At 44.6% G+C, this 16,837-nt stretch overlaps 1 long non-coding RNA gene across 2 annotated transcripts in view; it reads left to right on the forward strand.

Annotated features, from left to right (window-relative positions):
• The first annotated feature begins 700 nt into the window (after positions 1 to 700).
• Positions 701 to 16,837, forward strand: part of LOC132207616 (uncharacterized) — a 60,413-nt gene continuing 44,276 nt past the window's right edge. Inside the window, exons 1-5 of one of the 2 annotated variants that reach the window (XR_009443632.1) lie at positions 701 to 855; positions 6,089 to 6,185; positions 6,299 to 6,392; positions 7,059 to 7,223; positions 11,639 to 11,751. This is a non-coding gene — a long non-coding RNA (uncharacterized LOC132207616). The remainder of the gene's footprint in view (positions 856 to 6,088; positions 6,186 to 6,298; positions 6,393 to 7,058; positions 7,224 to 11,638; positions 11,752 to 16,837) is intronic. The other variant, XR_009443633.1, reaches the window with a different exon arrangement.

The raw sequence follows: 16,837 nt of genomic DNA on the forward strand, positions 1-16,837 counted from the left end.
ATTGAGGACTTGAGTTTATCACCGAGTGCTTCCTCTGCACATCTGGGTCTCGCCTGCTGTTTTGAAGCTGGGATGAGAACATGCGGGGAGTCTCGTGTCAGTCATACAGATGAAGTGTCCAGCCCATTGTAGCTGATCGAGGATGGTCAGTGCCTCAGTGCTGGGGATGTTGGCCTGGTTGACGTTAGTGCGTCCACAGGGACTCTTGTTCCCTTGATGACTGTTATACACCTCCCTTTTCCTTTTTATCTGGTCAAAGAACAAAGAAAATTACAGCACAGGAACAGGCGCTTCGGCCCTCCAAGCCTGCGCCAGATCCTATTGAAAGTAGCGTGTTGATGCATTTGTGTAATGATTGTGTTTTGTTTGAGCCCTAACACTCAAAGCAGTGTAAGAATGTCTTTGTGCAGCAGGCAAGGTGTCATGAGATTGAGCCTTCATACACTTGCAAGATGTTGAAAATTTGCCATTATTTATTAAAACGGTGATAAATTTCCATGATCAACATTTCTGTTACACCTGAATGATTATCCCGTGGCATGTAAAATCGGAAAGATACGATAAAATGAGACTGGGTCATGCCCTAGCCTTGCGGAGTTGGGTCAGCATGCAGGGAGAATGTTTGTATTTCATGTATGTGGAAGTACTGAAATATTTCCATGAATCTAAAAGTCACTTTTCCCTTCATTGAAGGACACAATCATTGCCTTGGAAGCTTCATCACGATACGACATTGCATTTCTGAAGAGGGAAGAAGAAATCAACATGCAAATTCAATTCCATGGTTTTGGAAGTCCCATTGAGAACACGATTCATTTGCGCCGGCATAATGCTCTGACCGAGAAAGAATTGAGGGTGAGTTTGTAGTTTGGAAGATCGCAGCAATTTATGCATCAACTTCTTCATCAATAATGTTCCATTGCTTTCAAACTGCATTTTCCACTCTGCAAGATAATAACTGTCAGAACAAGCAACAGTATTGGTAGATGGTCTATGGGGAATGCCATGTTACAAAACCCAATCCATTCAACAACATATTTCAGATATGTCAACAAATTAAATATTCCAGCAGAGGGATAAAACAAGGAAGATGAGAATGAGGAGGCAATAGCTCTGATGACAAAAGAACACCAACTTACCTTTAACCATTTGAGCAAAAAAGCAGGCACACAAACAAATAATCGTCTAACAATGCACACGTGCAACGGAGGCTACAGGGGGACTAAGAATGCCGAAATGTTGTCATGCGTGTTGCTGAAAGGGTGATTGAAACAGAAACTGTGGTAAATTTGAAGAAATACAGATAATACATCTCAGGATGTTCGAGAAAGAACATTATGGACTGAGGCAAATTGTATTGCCCTTTTCAGGAGTGATTCGGGTCATAATGAATTCAAATACTTTCTTCTGTGCTGAAAGCTATCGCTTAGTTGCAGCTGGATCACAATTTCTGTTCCTGGTAGTATTTCGCAAACTGTTAAAAATGAATGTCACTGCATAGAATTCCAAACATGACTCCAATCAGTAGAGAAAATATCCAAGGGGTATGATGAGTTGTATCCTCTCATGTTGAACAATGCAGCTACAGATACTAGGGATGCACTGATGATAATGTCGCAAAAATCCTTAGATTGGGGGAAATTCTCAGAGGATTGAAAGATTGTGAACATAACACCATGATGAGAAAAATACTTCGATAAAATAGCAAGCAATTATTGCCAATTTAGGTCAACCTGGGTAGATGTTCATGCCGGCAATGAAAGATGAAATAACAGGGTACTGAGTGTGCTATAACATCCTACAGAGTGAACATCCTTTCATAACGGGGAAATAATACTTGACAAACTTGCTACAGTGCTTTGAGAAGGAAACAAACATTACTGATGAAGGACCACCAGTTGATGTAGTCCATTGAGATTTCAACAAAGCATTTGATAAGGTACAGCTCATAAGGTGTCTCAAAAGAAAAGAGCCCATGTGTTCAAGAGTAGTATGTTAGGATGGACAGAGGACTGCATCGCAAATAGAAGTCGAGAAGTAGCAGCAGGATGGTAACTTAAAGTCATGTACGGCCACAGAGTGAATGCTGCGGAGGCCGTACACCTCATGTTGACTGGGTTGATTTCGGAAATGGCAGAGGGAATTGCCATGCGTAAGAATGTTGGGCAGGCTGGGACGACATTCATTGGCGTTTATAAGATTTTAAAAAATCTTATTTTTTCAACATTTAAGATTCTGAAGAGACTTGATAGTGTATATCCGTAGAGATTACTCCTATTTGTCAAAGATTTTGCGACCAGAGGCCACATTTTCAATTTGGTTGCCTATTAATTTAGGGGGAGAATTACATGTTTCAGGTTGTAGCAATCTATTGAACACTTTAGCAGAGAAGGTTTTAGAGGTAATGCCATTAATTATATGCTCGGCTGAGATGGCCAGGTTAATTTTTAAATCAAGGAACAACGACAATGAGAGAAGGGTAGTCTTTCCAGTGGAAGATACTTCAAGGATCCCCTTATTAGTAAAGAATACAGGGAGGAATTAAACACATCACTACCACACCATCAGTACCATGAGAGAAGTAGCAGTAGACAATCTAATGGAGTGAAAGCAGATTAGACTCTTGGCCGTGATGGTTTACTTTCTAGGATTCTAAACAATGAGCTTCAGAGTCGGTGTATGCATTGATTGTAATTTCCCAAAAAGTTTTGATTCGAGAGAAGCATCTGAGGGCTGGAAAAATGCCGATGTGATATCCCTATTTAAAAAGGAGAGAGGCAAAAAGCAGATAACTACAACCGAACCAGCCTAACATATATTGTTGGAAATAGGTGGCAATCAACTGTGAAGAAAATAGTAGCAGGACATTTGGAAAATCAGAATCTAATCAAACAGAATCACCACAGCCTGCTGAAAGAGAAATTGTGTCTGGCTAATTTGTTTGGGTTTTTGGAGGAAGTTTTGGAAGGAGAATTAATAGAGGAAAACCAGTAAATGTGTTGTGTTTGGACTTGGAGAAAGCATTTGAGAATATACTCAAAAGTAATAAGCTGAGAGCTGAGGTTTTGAAGGTAGTATATTGCTTTGGATCAGTATGCTTTGCACGTTCTGGAAGGAGAGATCACATCTCGAGTGAAATGCACCAAGTGAATATATATTTTGGGGAACTTGGTGGCAATGCGGTAAGTCAGTGCAGAGTGCAAGAGGTGCCATTTGCTTGCTTTTTTTGCCTGATAGTTTGTAAGCATTTTTTTTTTGAGACAGAGTAAATTGAAGCCAGAATCAGGGACCCGGAGGGTGAATCAGGCTCATTCGTTGGTGATCGCTTCTGGTTTAAGAATCTATTATCGGTAGCTTTCAGATTGAAAGTAAACCGGAGAAATATTTACAGGCTACAAACTAAAAGACCAGAATGTTTTCAAATCAAATTAAGATCGAAGTAATTGAAATGGAGATGCCAGGCCAGATGATGATTTATACCTACATGAAGGCGGAGTGGTCAGACCCCATACTCCAGCTCAGGGTTGATGAACTGGAATCTCAGTTTTGACCAATCAACAAATCGTGTGGGGCAGAGTTAGCAGGGATTGCTCTGCTTCAGGAGGCAGTCACACACCTTCGATTAACTAGCTGAAACTCGGTCAGTGGCCAGAGACGTGAGACTGTGACAAAGAACAGGGCAGGTGGAAGGATCCAGAATGTAGTGCAGAAGGAACCTTGGCCTTTGATCTTATCTAACAGCTTTGAGATTCTTTCTTCGTGTGTGGATGAGAGTGCAGGGTATAGGGAAGATGAGTAAACTGACGATAGCACTGTGGTACAGGGGGGAATTCAGGAGGGGATAAAAAGTGAAATGTAGTTATAATCAGAGGTAGTGTAATTTGGGGAATGAAAACTGTTCGTTGTGACTAGGATCGAGAGTCTCAAAAGTCGTGTTGCCTGCCTGGTGCCCAGGTTCAGGATATTCCATCTCGGCTACAAAGGAACTTGAAGTGGGAGGAGTAGAAATCCGGCTATTGTGGTACACACAGGTACAATTGATATGGAAGAAAGAGGAAAGCGGTTCTGCTGAGGGATTATGAGCACCGAGGTGCTGAATGAGAAAGCAGAACCAGAATGGTAATAATCTCTGGATTATTATCTGAGCAATTTGGCACGGTGTGAGCATAATTATAGATGCAAATGCATTGTTTAAATGGTGGCCTGGCAGAAATGTGTTTGAATTCATGGGACATTGGCATCGGTACAGGGAAGGAGGGAGTCATTCTTGGTGTTATAGGCTCGATGAGAATCATTTTGGGACAAGTATCCTGGCAAAATACAGGGCTCGGTCTTGGGGTAGGGTGTTAAAATAAAAAGTGTGGAGCGGGTGAGCTCAGTTGCATGGAAAATTGTGGAAAGAGTTAGAAGCTGGTAAGTGCTCAGCAAAGTTGCCAGAGCAAGTAATAGGACAAAAAGTATGGAAATGGTCAGGAGTCTCACTTCAGCTGCAGCAGATAAGAAGGGTGGCTGTAAATGCCAGACTGAAGATCTTGTATTGAATTGCAGGGAGTGTATGAAACAAAGTGAATGAGTTTGTGGAGCAGATTGAAATTGACAGATACATCACTCTGGGTATCACAGAGAGGTGGTTGTTAGGGGATAAGTGTTGGGAACGAAATAGCCAATGATTCATGTCCGATAGAAAGAACAGGCAAATGGACAGAGATAAGAAAGTGTGGAGCTGGATGAACAGAGCAGGCCAAGCAGCATCTCAGGAGCGAAAAGCTGACGTTTCGTGCCGAGACCCTTCTACTTCTGTGTCTTCATCCTGCTGTGTTCATCCAGCTCCACACTTTGTTATCTTGGATTCTGAAGCATCTGCAGTTCCCATTATCTCCGATACAAATAGACAGAGATGCCAGGGTTGGCTTGTCAGTAAGAAATGAGGTCGCGCTGAAGGAACCACAGCTCTTGTGCTTGTTTTTTCATGACTTGGAGGAAAGAGGTGCATGTGCTGTGGCTAAATTTGTAGATGACTGAAAAAATATTTAGAAAGACAAGGCATGGCACAGAAACAGAGATTTACCAGGATGTTACTTGGATCGGAATGTATTAGCTATAGGGAGGGTTTGGTGGAAATGTTGTGTCGTGATAAATGTAATGAGATCAACCATGATCTCACCGAATGATGGAGGAAATTCAGTGGGCCAAATGACTTTTTTTGTGAGTCTTCTTGTTTGACAATGCATTCATGAAGGTGTTTTTTTTTCTCTCTTGGATAAGATGTGAAAATGAAATGTATACGCTTCCTTTTCATCTGGGAATAAATAATTATTCTGCACGATTTCCATTGACTAATAGCAATCTGACAAGCATGACAATGTAAAGAAATTTTTAGCTTCTTTTTAATTGTAAAGGTATTCTTTGGAATTAATTCGGCATATATTATTTGCGTCTCAGGAAGTTTGTTCATCACTGCATCTCAAAAAGTGGTGTGTTGTATGACAACAGCTTTTTAAAGATCACTTCAATGGTTGTAACACGCATTAAATTACACTGTTGGCCAATCTGTCCATGATTATTTCATTATCTTATGTTTCAAACAGACAAGGAAATATTGGTGATGCAATGAAGAGTTTGATTCTCAAATATAATTGTTGTTATAGCTTCCGCTTGGAAGAAAGATTCACATCAAATTGACTGGTCAAGGAAATGGGACACTGACTGTGAGTACTTTGAGTGTTTAAGTGATTCCTAAAATCACTTGTTACAAGGTGAGAATGATTTATCCAGATAGTAAGAACTGCCAATGTTGGCGTCTGAGATAACACATTGGAGGAACACAGCAGGGCAGGCAGCATCAGAGGCTGAGGAAAGTTGAGGTTTTGGGTCAGGACCCTTCCTGAGAAATGGAGGGTGGAAGGGAGCTCAGAAACAATTAGTGTGGAGGGGGAGGAGGTGCTGGGGAAGGTAGGTGGGATGGTAATAAGTGAGTACTATCCAGATTGGAACAGATTTTCCCCAGTGGGTATTGAGTACGAATTCCAAATCACTCTCAAAATCTTCGTGACCGTTAACATTGATGTTTTTTGTCTGTGTGTTTCAGTAATTGCATGACAGTTTGACTGGTTCGTTGAGAGTGAGGAACCTATGGACTCTCAGACACCAAGATGGAATTTAGTTCAAAGAGTGACTTCAAAATGGTAACTTGCTTTTAAAATCTTGACCGTTTTTGCTGTCCAGTTGAATGAATTTAGCTTCATACTGCTTCAATAGGAATTAGTGTTTAATAGGAACATATTTGTGAAACTTACAGTTCCGCAAGTTTTAGCGTAAACTGGTGGAGACTTTCGGTGCTTGCAAAAAGGCTCACCTCTCCGTTCATACCGAAGGAAAATGGGAGTTTAAAAGTAAGTTCACCCGCTGTCAGGGAATGAAATGTTAATGTTGACTCAAATATAATTTTTAAAAAAGTAATATATTTGTGAAACACTAAACTCAAACTAAAATTTGGATATGCTAGTTTTACAGATGGTTGGATATTGAATTCATTTTAAATGAGGGTGAAGATCACTTTAAATCCAGCATATTTGTGAAGAAAAGAAATAGCATGTCAAATAAAATTAACTGCATGACTCTACATAGCCCTATATGTAGAATTTCTTTCTGAACTGTGAGACAGTTATGATCCCGTACTACCTCAGAGCTCATGGCAAGAGTAAGACTCCTGTTTGACGTGCTATGCACTGCATGGAATGGCGGCAACATCAGATTCATTGATGCTTGAGAATCAAAAGAATATGACGATAAGATTTAAAATCAAAATCTCATTGAACACTTCAAGGAATGTATTACAGGAAGGTGGGGAAAGCATGTATGACGAATAGAAGGTGGTGGCACAGATCAAATAGACCTGTGTGCTAAAACGTATCACAAATTTCACATTGAATGGAACAGTTTAAACAGGCTGGAGGAAGCAGACATGCCAGCTCAAACTTTTTGAATTTGTGCATTCTGTTCGTAAACATCAGCAAAATTGTGGGAAACATGTTTATTCTTTCTCTTTTATTGCACAGAACCATACGATGAGACTGTTTTGATGAGGAATTTAAAGATTACGAGTCGTGTCCGTTTGACTCACAGTTTGGTACCATAGGTTGGTACGATCTTCGTTGGAGAAGGAAAAGGGATGTTCCAGATCCAGAAAATCGTCAAACCATTTACTACAAAGTCCGTTTCTGGTTAGTATTAATGAATGCAGTTCACATTTTTAGATTGACATGATTGCACAATGGAGTCAATAAGAAAATTCCATCTGATATTCCACATAAATTTTAAGTGGATATTAAAGCCGCTCATTTCTTTTTCATGCTCTCTGCTGCTTTTAAGAATGGTTGTCTTATTGTCGAAATGTTTAGCTTTGACTCCATGGCTTCTTCCATTAGCTCACACTGAAACACATGTTTCTTCAGCCAAAAATGTACGTTTACCCGGTGTAGCTTGACCAACCTTCCCCTGTGGTCGTTCCCCTGAAATCCCCTGTGGTTGCTCCCCTGAAAAACAAGTATACCGTTTTGGATACTGTTCCGGGGGACTACTTACCAGGGGCATGCGGTAGGGTGCAGATCTCTGGCACCGAGTCTGTCCCTCTTGCACAGAAGGGACGGCGGGGGGACAGGAAGAGAGTGATAGTCATTGGGGACTCAACAGTTAGAGGGACTGATAGAAGATTTGCCAGGAACGAAAGAGACTCACGATTGGTGTATTGCCTACCAGGTGCCATGGTCTGTGATGTCTCGGATCGTCTCTTTCGGGTCCTGAGGGGAGAGGGTGACCAGCCCCAAGTCGTGGTCCACATAGGCACCAACGGCATATGTAGAAAGAGGGATAGGGATGTCAGGCAGGATTTGAGGGAGCTAGGGTGGAAGCCGAGAGCTAGAACAAGCAGAGTGGTCATCTCTGGTTTGTCACCCGTACCACGTGATAGCGAGGCAAAGAACAGGGAGAGATTTCAGCTGAACACGTGGCTGCAGGGATGATGCAGTTGGGAGGGCTTCAGGTACATGGACAATTGGGGCTCATTCTGGGGAAGGTGGGACCTGTACAAACAGGACGGTCTCCACTTGAACCAGAGGGGCACGAATATCCTGGGTGGAAAATTGGCTAGTGCCATTCGGGTGGATTTAAACGAGCTCAGAAGGGGGATGGGAAACTGAGGTGTAGTCCCAGTACACAGGAGGATGAGCGTAGGGAGGATATGGTCAGGACCTCACTATCACAGGAGTGTGCTGGCAGACAGCAAGCTGGATTGAAGTGTGACGACTTTAATGCCAGGAGTATCCGGAATAAGTTAGGTGAGGTTGCAGCTTGGATAGGTACCTGGGACTTCGATGTTGTGGCCATTTCGGAGACATGGATAGAGCAGGGTCAGGAATGGATGTTGCAGGTTCCAGGGTTTAGATCTTTGATTAAGGTCAGGGAAGGTGGTAAAAGAGGGGGAGGTGTGGCTTTGTTGGTCAAGGACAGTATAACAGCGGCTGAAAGAACCTCTGAGGACTCGTCTACCGAGGTGGTATGGGCTGAGGTTGCCAAGGAAGGTTTGTCGACTGAGTCAGTATGGGTGGAAGTTCGGAACGGCAAGGCAGTAGTCACCTCACTGGGGGTTTTCTACGGACCCTAATAGCAGTTGGGAGATCAAAGAACTCATTGGCCGGCAGATTGTTGAAAAGTGCAAACGTATCAGGGTTGTTGTTGTGGGTGACTTCAACTTTTCCAATATAGATTGAAACCTCCTTAGTGCAGATGGTTTGGATGGAGCCGTTTTTGTCAGGTGTGTTCAGGAGGGTTTCCTGACTCAGTATGTGGACAGGCCGAGGGGGGAGGCCATTTTGGATTTGGTGCTCGGCGATGAGCCAGGACAGGTGTCAGATCTCGTGGTGGGAGAGCCCTTTGGCGACAGTGACCACAACAGCCTCACATTTACCATCGCCATGGAAAGGGAAAGGAGCAGTTACAAGGGGAAGATATTTCACTGGGGTCAAGGAAACTATGATGCTATCAGACAGGAGTTGGGAACTACAGATTGGGAGCAATTGTTCCACAGAAAGGGCGCAGCAGACGTGTGGAGCTGTTCAAGGAGCAGTTGTTGCGAGTGATGTATAAATTTGTTCCTCTGAGACAGGTAAGAAGGGGTAAGATTAAGGAGCCTTGGATGACTGGTACAGAGGTGCTTCTTGTCGAAAAGAAAAAGGCAGAGTACGTAAGGTGGAGTAAGTGAGGGTCTACCACAGCTTGAGAGTATTACAGGCCTGCTGGGAAGGAGCTCAAAAGATATTGCCTGTCCAATTGTTACCTGTTACAACCTTTGCGTCCACGCTTGCTCATTCAATGGTGTCAAGATGCCAGCAGTGAGTGTACCTTCTCCATCCCCGAATGCCATCAGCTCACACAAGACATAGTCCTTACTTAAAATCTTCTGATCAAACAAAGTTCATTGTTTTGGACATTTTAGTTTTCTGTCATGAAACGAAAACTGATTCTGACTGGCGTGAACTGTAGTGCAAATGAATATAATCTGCGAAACGAGATTCCTTATGGGCTTGCATCCGCTAGAAATGATTGCTTTTCAAAGACGTTGCATACATACATTTATTTCACCTATCACCTTAGATTATTTTTTTGTTTATGCATGTTGTGTGGGCTTCCAGTCAGGCCCATAAACACAGGTTGATGCAGTCACTGTTATAACACGGTATTGAAGGAGAATTTGTGATCTTTGGAGTTTCATTGCAGTGTATGAAGGAGTGCATCATCAAGCCAGTCCAGATCTCTCCTGGTGACTATATTGTTGCAAGTTTTCAAGTGTTACCGATGGTCACATAAAATATGGCCTTTTTGTTGTTGCGCTATTCATCTTAAATGCACCATATCGAGTATTTAGGCTTGGAAACTATTTCAATTTTTTTGATTTACTTATTCAAAATCATTTATGATTGTTGTCATGATATCTACAATAGGTTATTTTGGTTGGACATACAGCATTGGATCTGTCTTTCCCCAACTATGAATGGAAATAAAGTATGCGCTTATAAAACCCCTTCTGGGCAAGGTAGTTGCTCAGTGGTTAGAGCTGCTCATGCACTGGGGAGCCAGTTGAGATTCCAGTCTTGGGTAACTATCTGTGTGGAATTGACACGTCCTCCCCGCGTCTGCGAGGGGCTTCTGCCAGTTTCCTCCCATTGTTCAAAGATGTGCAGGTCCTTATATGTGATTTGTGAAGCATTTCTTAAATGTTTCAATCCTGCCAGCATCCAGTGCCTTGGACAAAATAACTGGAGATGAATAAAAGATACTGAGCCTTTTGACACCATTTCCTGCTGGATTTTCATCAATCCTGCTTTATATCGGTGACAACTTCTATGACCTTTTTTGATGCTATGTCTGAATTGACAGTCTAGTTCCAAATATTTGTTGTGCAGTATTTCAAGGTCTCTGTTACAGCATACCCATGAATGCCTACTTCAAAAGATACTTCCATATCATAGAATCCCTACAGTGTGGAAACAAGCCCCTTTTGACCCAACAAGTCCACGGCCACCCTCCAAAGAGCATCTCACCCTGACTCATCCCCCGACCATTTCCTCAGTAACCCTACATTTCCCATGACTAACACACCTAATCTACACATCCCTAAACACAATGGGCAAGTTTGGCATGGCCCAGACACCTAGCGTGCACATCTTTGGACTGTGGGAGGAAACCAGAGCACCCAGCAGGAACCCATGCAGGCATGGGCAGAATGTACAAACTCCGCACAGAAGATCGCCCAACGGTGGGATCGAACCTGGGTCCCTGGCGCTGTGAGTCAGCAGTGCTAACCACTGAGCCACCGTGCTGCCCTTGGAGTTAGACAGAGCTTGCTTGTTCCTGGGTGGCCTCAAACTGCAAACCTCCACTTAGAGGCAAAAGTGCTGACCAACTGCACTCATCTTCACTGGTTTTTGCTTTGTATCATTGAATTCAATCCTTCAAGCTCTGTGATAAATATTAAATTTCCATTGATATGTGAGGGTTGTTTTTAGTACGCAGTATTGGTTTATTATGTTTCATTGGTACATAATGAATATTGTATGTATATGCAAATGGGCAAGTTGGTAACGATGCAGTCCGCAGACCTGGAGGATAATAACACTGTCCTCCAATCGCCCACAATGCCCTCTGCAAATTGGTAGAAAACAAAAATTTCTATAAAATTCATCTCTCCTCCTGTCAGTCGATCAAAATTAATTCAGGATTTTGTACAGGCCAATAACTGTCAGATTACACGGGCCTAAACAAAACTACTGGCTCATATTAGTTCAGTAAAGTGAAAGGGCAACAATAGAGGCAGTAGGAACTGCAGATGCTGGAGAATCTGAGATAAGAAGGTGTAAAGCTGGATGAACACAGCAGGCCAAGCAGTATCATCCGGCTTTACACCTTGTCATCTCAGATTCTCCAGCGCCAATTTTCTGAAGTAGGGTCTCGTCCCGAAACACAAGCTTTCTTGCTCCTCTGATGCTGCTTGGCCTGCTGTGTTCATCCAGCTCTCCACCTTGGGCAACAATAGAGTATGCTTTAAGTCGTTAGATATGTTATGTGGGTTTGTCTTCCTGAGGGTGGAGTTAGTGGAACCGAAAAAGATGTCTCTCTCACAGCGTTTGTGACACAAGAATTGCATCGTTCCTTGGCGGCCTTTCAACAGAAGAATATTCAGAGATTTCCCGAGTGGTAAGAATGTAACTTCTTTTACTTTATCTCACTTTTTCCAACAATTGGAAAATAGATTTTAGAAATCACGTCGAGCTGATGAAGTGTGAAAAGAATAATAATTCCAAGCAGTGGTGGGAGTTGGTCAGTGAGGTGGGAGGAGTGGATAGGTGGGAGAGAAGGCGGACAGGTCATGGAGGCAGGGATGAGGGGAGGAACTAGTCTTGGGATGAGGCTAGCGGGTGGGGAGATTTTGAGGGTGGCAAAGTCCATATTGAGGCTTTTGAGTTGGAAGCTCCCGAGACGGAATATGAGGTGCTGCTCTTCTACTTTCTGGGTGGTATGGTTGTGACACTGGAAGAGGCCCAGGATGGACATGTCGTCCAGGGAGTGGGAGGGGGAGTTGAAGTGATGCAATGATTTGGATATGAAAATAGAAGGTGTGGTTAGTAAGTTTCCCAATGATTGAAGGTGTAGTAGCCAGCCAAGAAGGTCACCTCAGAATGCAATGGGACATTGACAAGGGCCAATAAACTGAGGACTGGCAGATGGAGTAGAGGTTAGATAAATGTGAGGTGCTACATTTTGGAAAGGCAAATCAGGGCAGCACGTATACACTGAAGGTTGTGGGGAGTGTTGCTTAATAAAGAGACACTGGAGTGCAGTTTCGTAGTTCCATCAAAGTACAGCCACCGGTAGAAAGGATATGAAGGAGACATTTGGTGTGCTCACCTTTATCGGTCAGTGCATTGAGTATAGGAGTTGGGAGATCACTTAGCAGCCATGTAGGACATTGATTCGGCTGCTTTTGGAATACTGCAATCGATTTTGGTCTCCTTGCGAGAGGAAAGTTGTCGGCGCACCATTGAGGGCCGAAGGGCCTATTCTGTGCCGTCTTGTTGTATGTTGTAAACTTGAAAGGGTTCAGAGAAGATCTACAAGGATGTTACGAGCATCGGAGGTTGGAGGTATACCGTGGGCTTGAACAGGCAGCTATTTCTTGGAACTTTGGAGTTCAGGGCTGACCATATGGAAGTTTATACAATTACGAGGGACGTGGATAGAGCGAACAGCATGTATGGAATGAGCTGCCAGAGGAAGTGGTGGAGGCTTGTACGTTTAAAAGGCATGTGGATGGGTATATGAATAGGACGGGTTGAGAGGAATATGGGCCAAATGCCGGCAAATGGGACTAAATTAACTTAGGATATCTGGTCAACAGAGACAAATTGGGCCAAAGGATCTGTTTCCCCACTGTACATCTCTCTGATTCTAAGTGTCTTTTTTCTTAACCACGTGGCCCATAATGAGAAAACCTTGAATCAGGATTTGGGAATGTGACAATTCTAATTGGATCTGTTTGATGAAATTAACTCTGTAGGTAATGGTGGTTGAATTATGATTTGTCAAATTTGAGCTTATTGCAGCATCTTATAGAATAGAGGAGACACATGTAATCAAAATTGAAAATCAAAACTTGGTAAAATTTTGCATTGGAAATACATGACCAGCCATTGGAGGAGATTCATGACCATTGCATTCAAGTGAAAACAACAAATGCGATTCAGTGACTCAGTGAAACGGGATGCAGTGACTCAGTGAAACGGGATGCCGTGACTCAGTGAAACGGGAGGCAGTGATTGTGTGAACTGGGATGCAGTGACTGAGGGTAATGGGATGCACTGACTAAGGGAAATGGGATGTAGTGTCTGCGTGAAATGGGATGCAGTGACTGAGTGAAATGGGATGCAGTGACTGAGGGCAATGGGATGCAGTGACTGAGGGCAATGGGATGCAGTGGCTGTGTGAAATGGGATACAGTGGCTGTGTGAACTGGGATGCAGTGGCTGTGTGAATTGAGATGCTGTGACTTTGGGAATGGAGATGCAGTGTCTGTTTGAAATGGGATGCAGTGAATGAGGTCAATGGGAGGCAGTGACTGAGGGCAATGGGATGCAGTGACTGATGGAAATGGGATGCAGTGACTGTGGGAAATGGGATGCAGTCACTGATGGACATGGGACGCAGTGACTGAGGGAAAAGAGACGCCGTGACTGATGGAAGTGGGATGCAGTGACTGATGGAAGTGGGATGCTGTGACTGAGTGAAATGGGATGCAGAGATTGAGGGAGATGGGATGCAGTGACTGAGTGAAATGGGATGCAGTGACTGATGGACATGGGACGCAGTGACTGAGGGAAAAGAGACGCCGTGACTGATGGAAGTGGGATGCAGTGACTGATGGAAGTGGGATGCTGTGACTGAGTGAAATGGGATGCAGAGATTGAGGGAGATGGGATGCAGTGACTGAGTGAAATGGGATGCAGTGAATGATGGAAATGGGATGCAGTGACTGACTGAAATGGGTGCAGTGACTGTGAGAAATGGGATGCAGTCACTGATGGAAATGAGACGCAGTGACTGAGGGAAAGGAGACGCCGTGAATGATGGAAGTGGGATGCAGTGACTCATGGAAGTGGAATGCAGTGACTGTGGCAGATGGGATGCAGTGACTGTGTGAAGTGGGATGCAGTGAATGATGGAAATGGGATGCAGTGACTGAGGGAAATGGGATGCAGTGACTGAGGGTAATGGGATGAGGTGACTGAAGGAAATGGAATGCAGTGACTCTGTGAAATGGGATGCAGTGACTTTTAAATGGGATGTAGTGACTGAGTGGAATGGGATGCAGTGACTGAGGAAAGTAAATGCAGTGACTGAGGAAAGTAAATGCAGTGACTGAGGAAAGGAGATGCAGTGACTGAGGGAAATGGGATGCAGTGACTGAGGGAAATGGGATGCAGTGACTGAGGGAAATGGGATGCAGTGACTGAGGGAAATGGAATTCAGTGACTGAGATGAATGGGATGCAGTGACTGATGGAAATGGGATGCTGTGACTGAGGGTAATGGGTTGCAGTCACTGAGTGAAATGGGATGCTGTGACTAAGTGAAATGAGCTGCAGTGACTGAGTGAAATGAGCTGCAGTGACTGAGTGAAATGGGATGCAGTGACTGAAGGAAATGGATGCAGTGACTCTGTGAAATGGGGTGCAGTGACTGAGGAAAGTAGATGCAGTGACTGAGGAAAGGGGATGCAGTGACTGAGTGAAATGGGATGCAGTGACTGAGTGAAATGAGATGCAGTGACTGAGTGAAATGAGATGCAGTGACTGAGTGAAATGAGATGCAGTGACTGAGGGCAGTGGGATGCAGTGACTGAGGGCAATGGGATGCAGTGGCCGTGTGAAATGGGATACAGTGGCTGTGTGAACTGGGATGCAGTGGCTGTGTGAATTGAGATGCTGTGACTGTGGGAATGGAGATGCAGTGTCTGTTTGAAATGGGATGCAGTGACTGAGGTCAATGGGATGCAGTGACTGAGGTCAATGGGATGCAGTGACTGAGGGCAATGGGATGCAGTGACTGAGGGCAATGGGATGCAGTGACTGAGGGCAATGGGATGCAGTGACTGTGGGAAATGGGATGCAGTCACTGATGGACATGGGACGCAGTGACTGAGGGAAAAGAGACGCCGTGACTGATGGAAGTGGGATGCAGTGACTGATGGAAGTGGGATGCTGTGACTGAGTGAAATGGGATGCAGAGACTGAGGGAGATGGGATGCAGTGACTGAGTGAAATGGGATGCAGTGAATGATGGAAATGGGATGCAGTGACTGACTGAAATGGGTGCAGTGACTGTGAGAAATGGGATGCAGTGACTGAGTGAAGTGGGATGCAGTGAATGATGGAAATGGGATGCAGTGACTGAGGGAAATGGGATGCAGTGACTGAGGGAAATGGGATGCAGTGACTGAGGGCAATGGGATGCAGTGACTGAGGGCAATGGGATGCTGTCACTGATGGAAATGGGACGCAGTGACTGAGGGAAAGGAGACGCCCTGAATGATAGAAGTGGGATGCTGTGACTGAGGGAGATGGGATGCAGTGACTGAGTGAAGTGGGATGCAGTGAATGATGGAAATGGGATGCAGTGACTGAGGGTAATTGGATGCAGTGACTGAGGGTAATGGGATGCATTGTCTGAGTGAAATGGGATGCAGTGACTGATAGAAGTGGGATGCTGTGACTGAGTGAAATGGGATGCAGAGACTGAGGGTGATGGGATGCACTGACTGAGTGAAATGGGATGCAGTGGCTGTGTGAAAGGGGATGCAGTGGCTGTGTGAAATGGGATGCACTGACTGAGGGCAATGGGATGCAGTGGCTGTGTGAACTGGGATGCAGGGACTGCGGCAAAGGAAATGCAGTGTCTGTTTGAAATGGGATCCTGTGACTGAAATTATTGGAATGCAGTGACTAAGGGTAATGGGATGCAGTGACTGAGGGTAATGGGATGCAGTGACTGAGGGTAATGGGATGCAGTGACTGAGGGTCATGGGATGCAGTGACTGAGGGTCATGGGATGCAGTGACTGAGGGTCATGGGATGCAGTGACTGAGGGTCATGGGATGCAGTGACTGAGGGTCATGGGATGCAGTGACTGAGCGTCATGGGATGCAGTGACTGAGCGTCATGGGATGCAGTGACTGAGCGTCATGGGATGCAGTGACTGAGCGAAAAGCTATGCAGTGACTGAGCGTAATGGCATGCAGTGACTGTGGGTCATGGCATGCAGTGACTGTGGGTCATGGCATGCAGTAACTGAGTGAAATGCGATGCAGTGACTGAGGGAAAGGAGATGCAGTGAATGTGGGAAATGGGATGCAGTGACTGAGTGAAATGGGATGCAGTGACTGTGGGTCATGGGATGCAGTGACTGAGTGAAATGCGATGCAGTGACTGCGGGAAAGGAGATGCAGTGAATGTGGGACATGGGATGCAGTGACTGAGTGAAATGTGATGCAGTGACTGAGGGTCATGGGATGCAGTGACTGAGGGTCATGGGATGCAGTGACTGAGGGTCATGGGATGCAGTGACTGAGGGTCATGGGATGCAGTGACTGAGGGTCATGGGATGCAGTGACTGAGGGTCATGGGATGCAGTGACTGAGGGTCATGCGATGCAGTGACTGAGTGAAATGCGATGCAGTGACTGAGGGAATGGAGATGCAGTGACAGTGCGAAATGGGTTGCAGTGACTGA

Source organism: Stegostoma tigrinum, unplaced genomic scaffold (assembly GCF_030684315.1).
Source record: "Stegostoma tigrinum isolate sSteTig4 unplaced genomic scaffold, sSteTig4.hap1 scaffold_111, whole genome shotgun sequence".
NCBI lineage: Eukaryota > Metazoa > Chordata > Chondrichthyes > Orectolobiformes > Stegostomatidae > Stegostoma > Stegostoma tigrinum.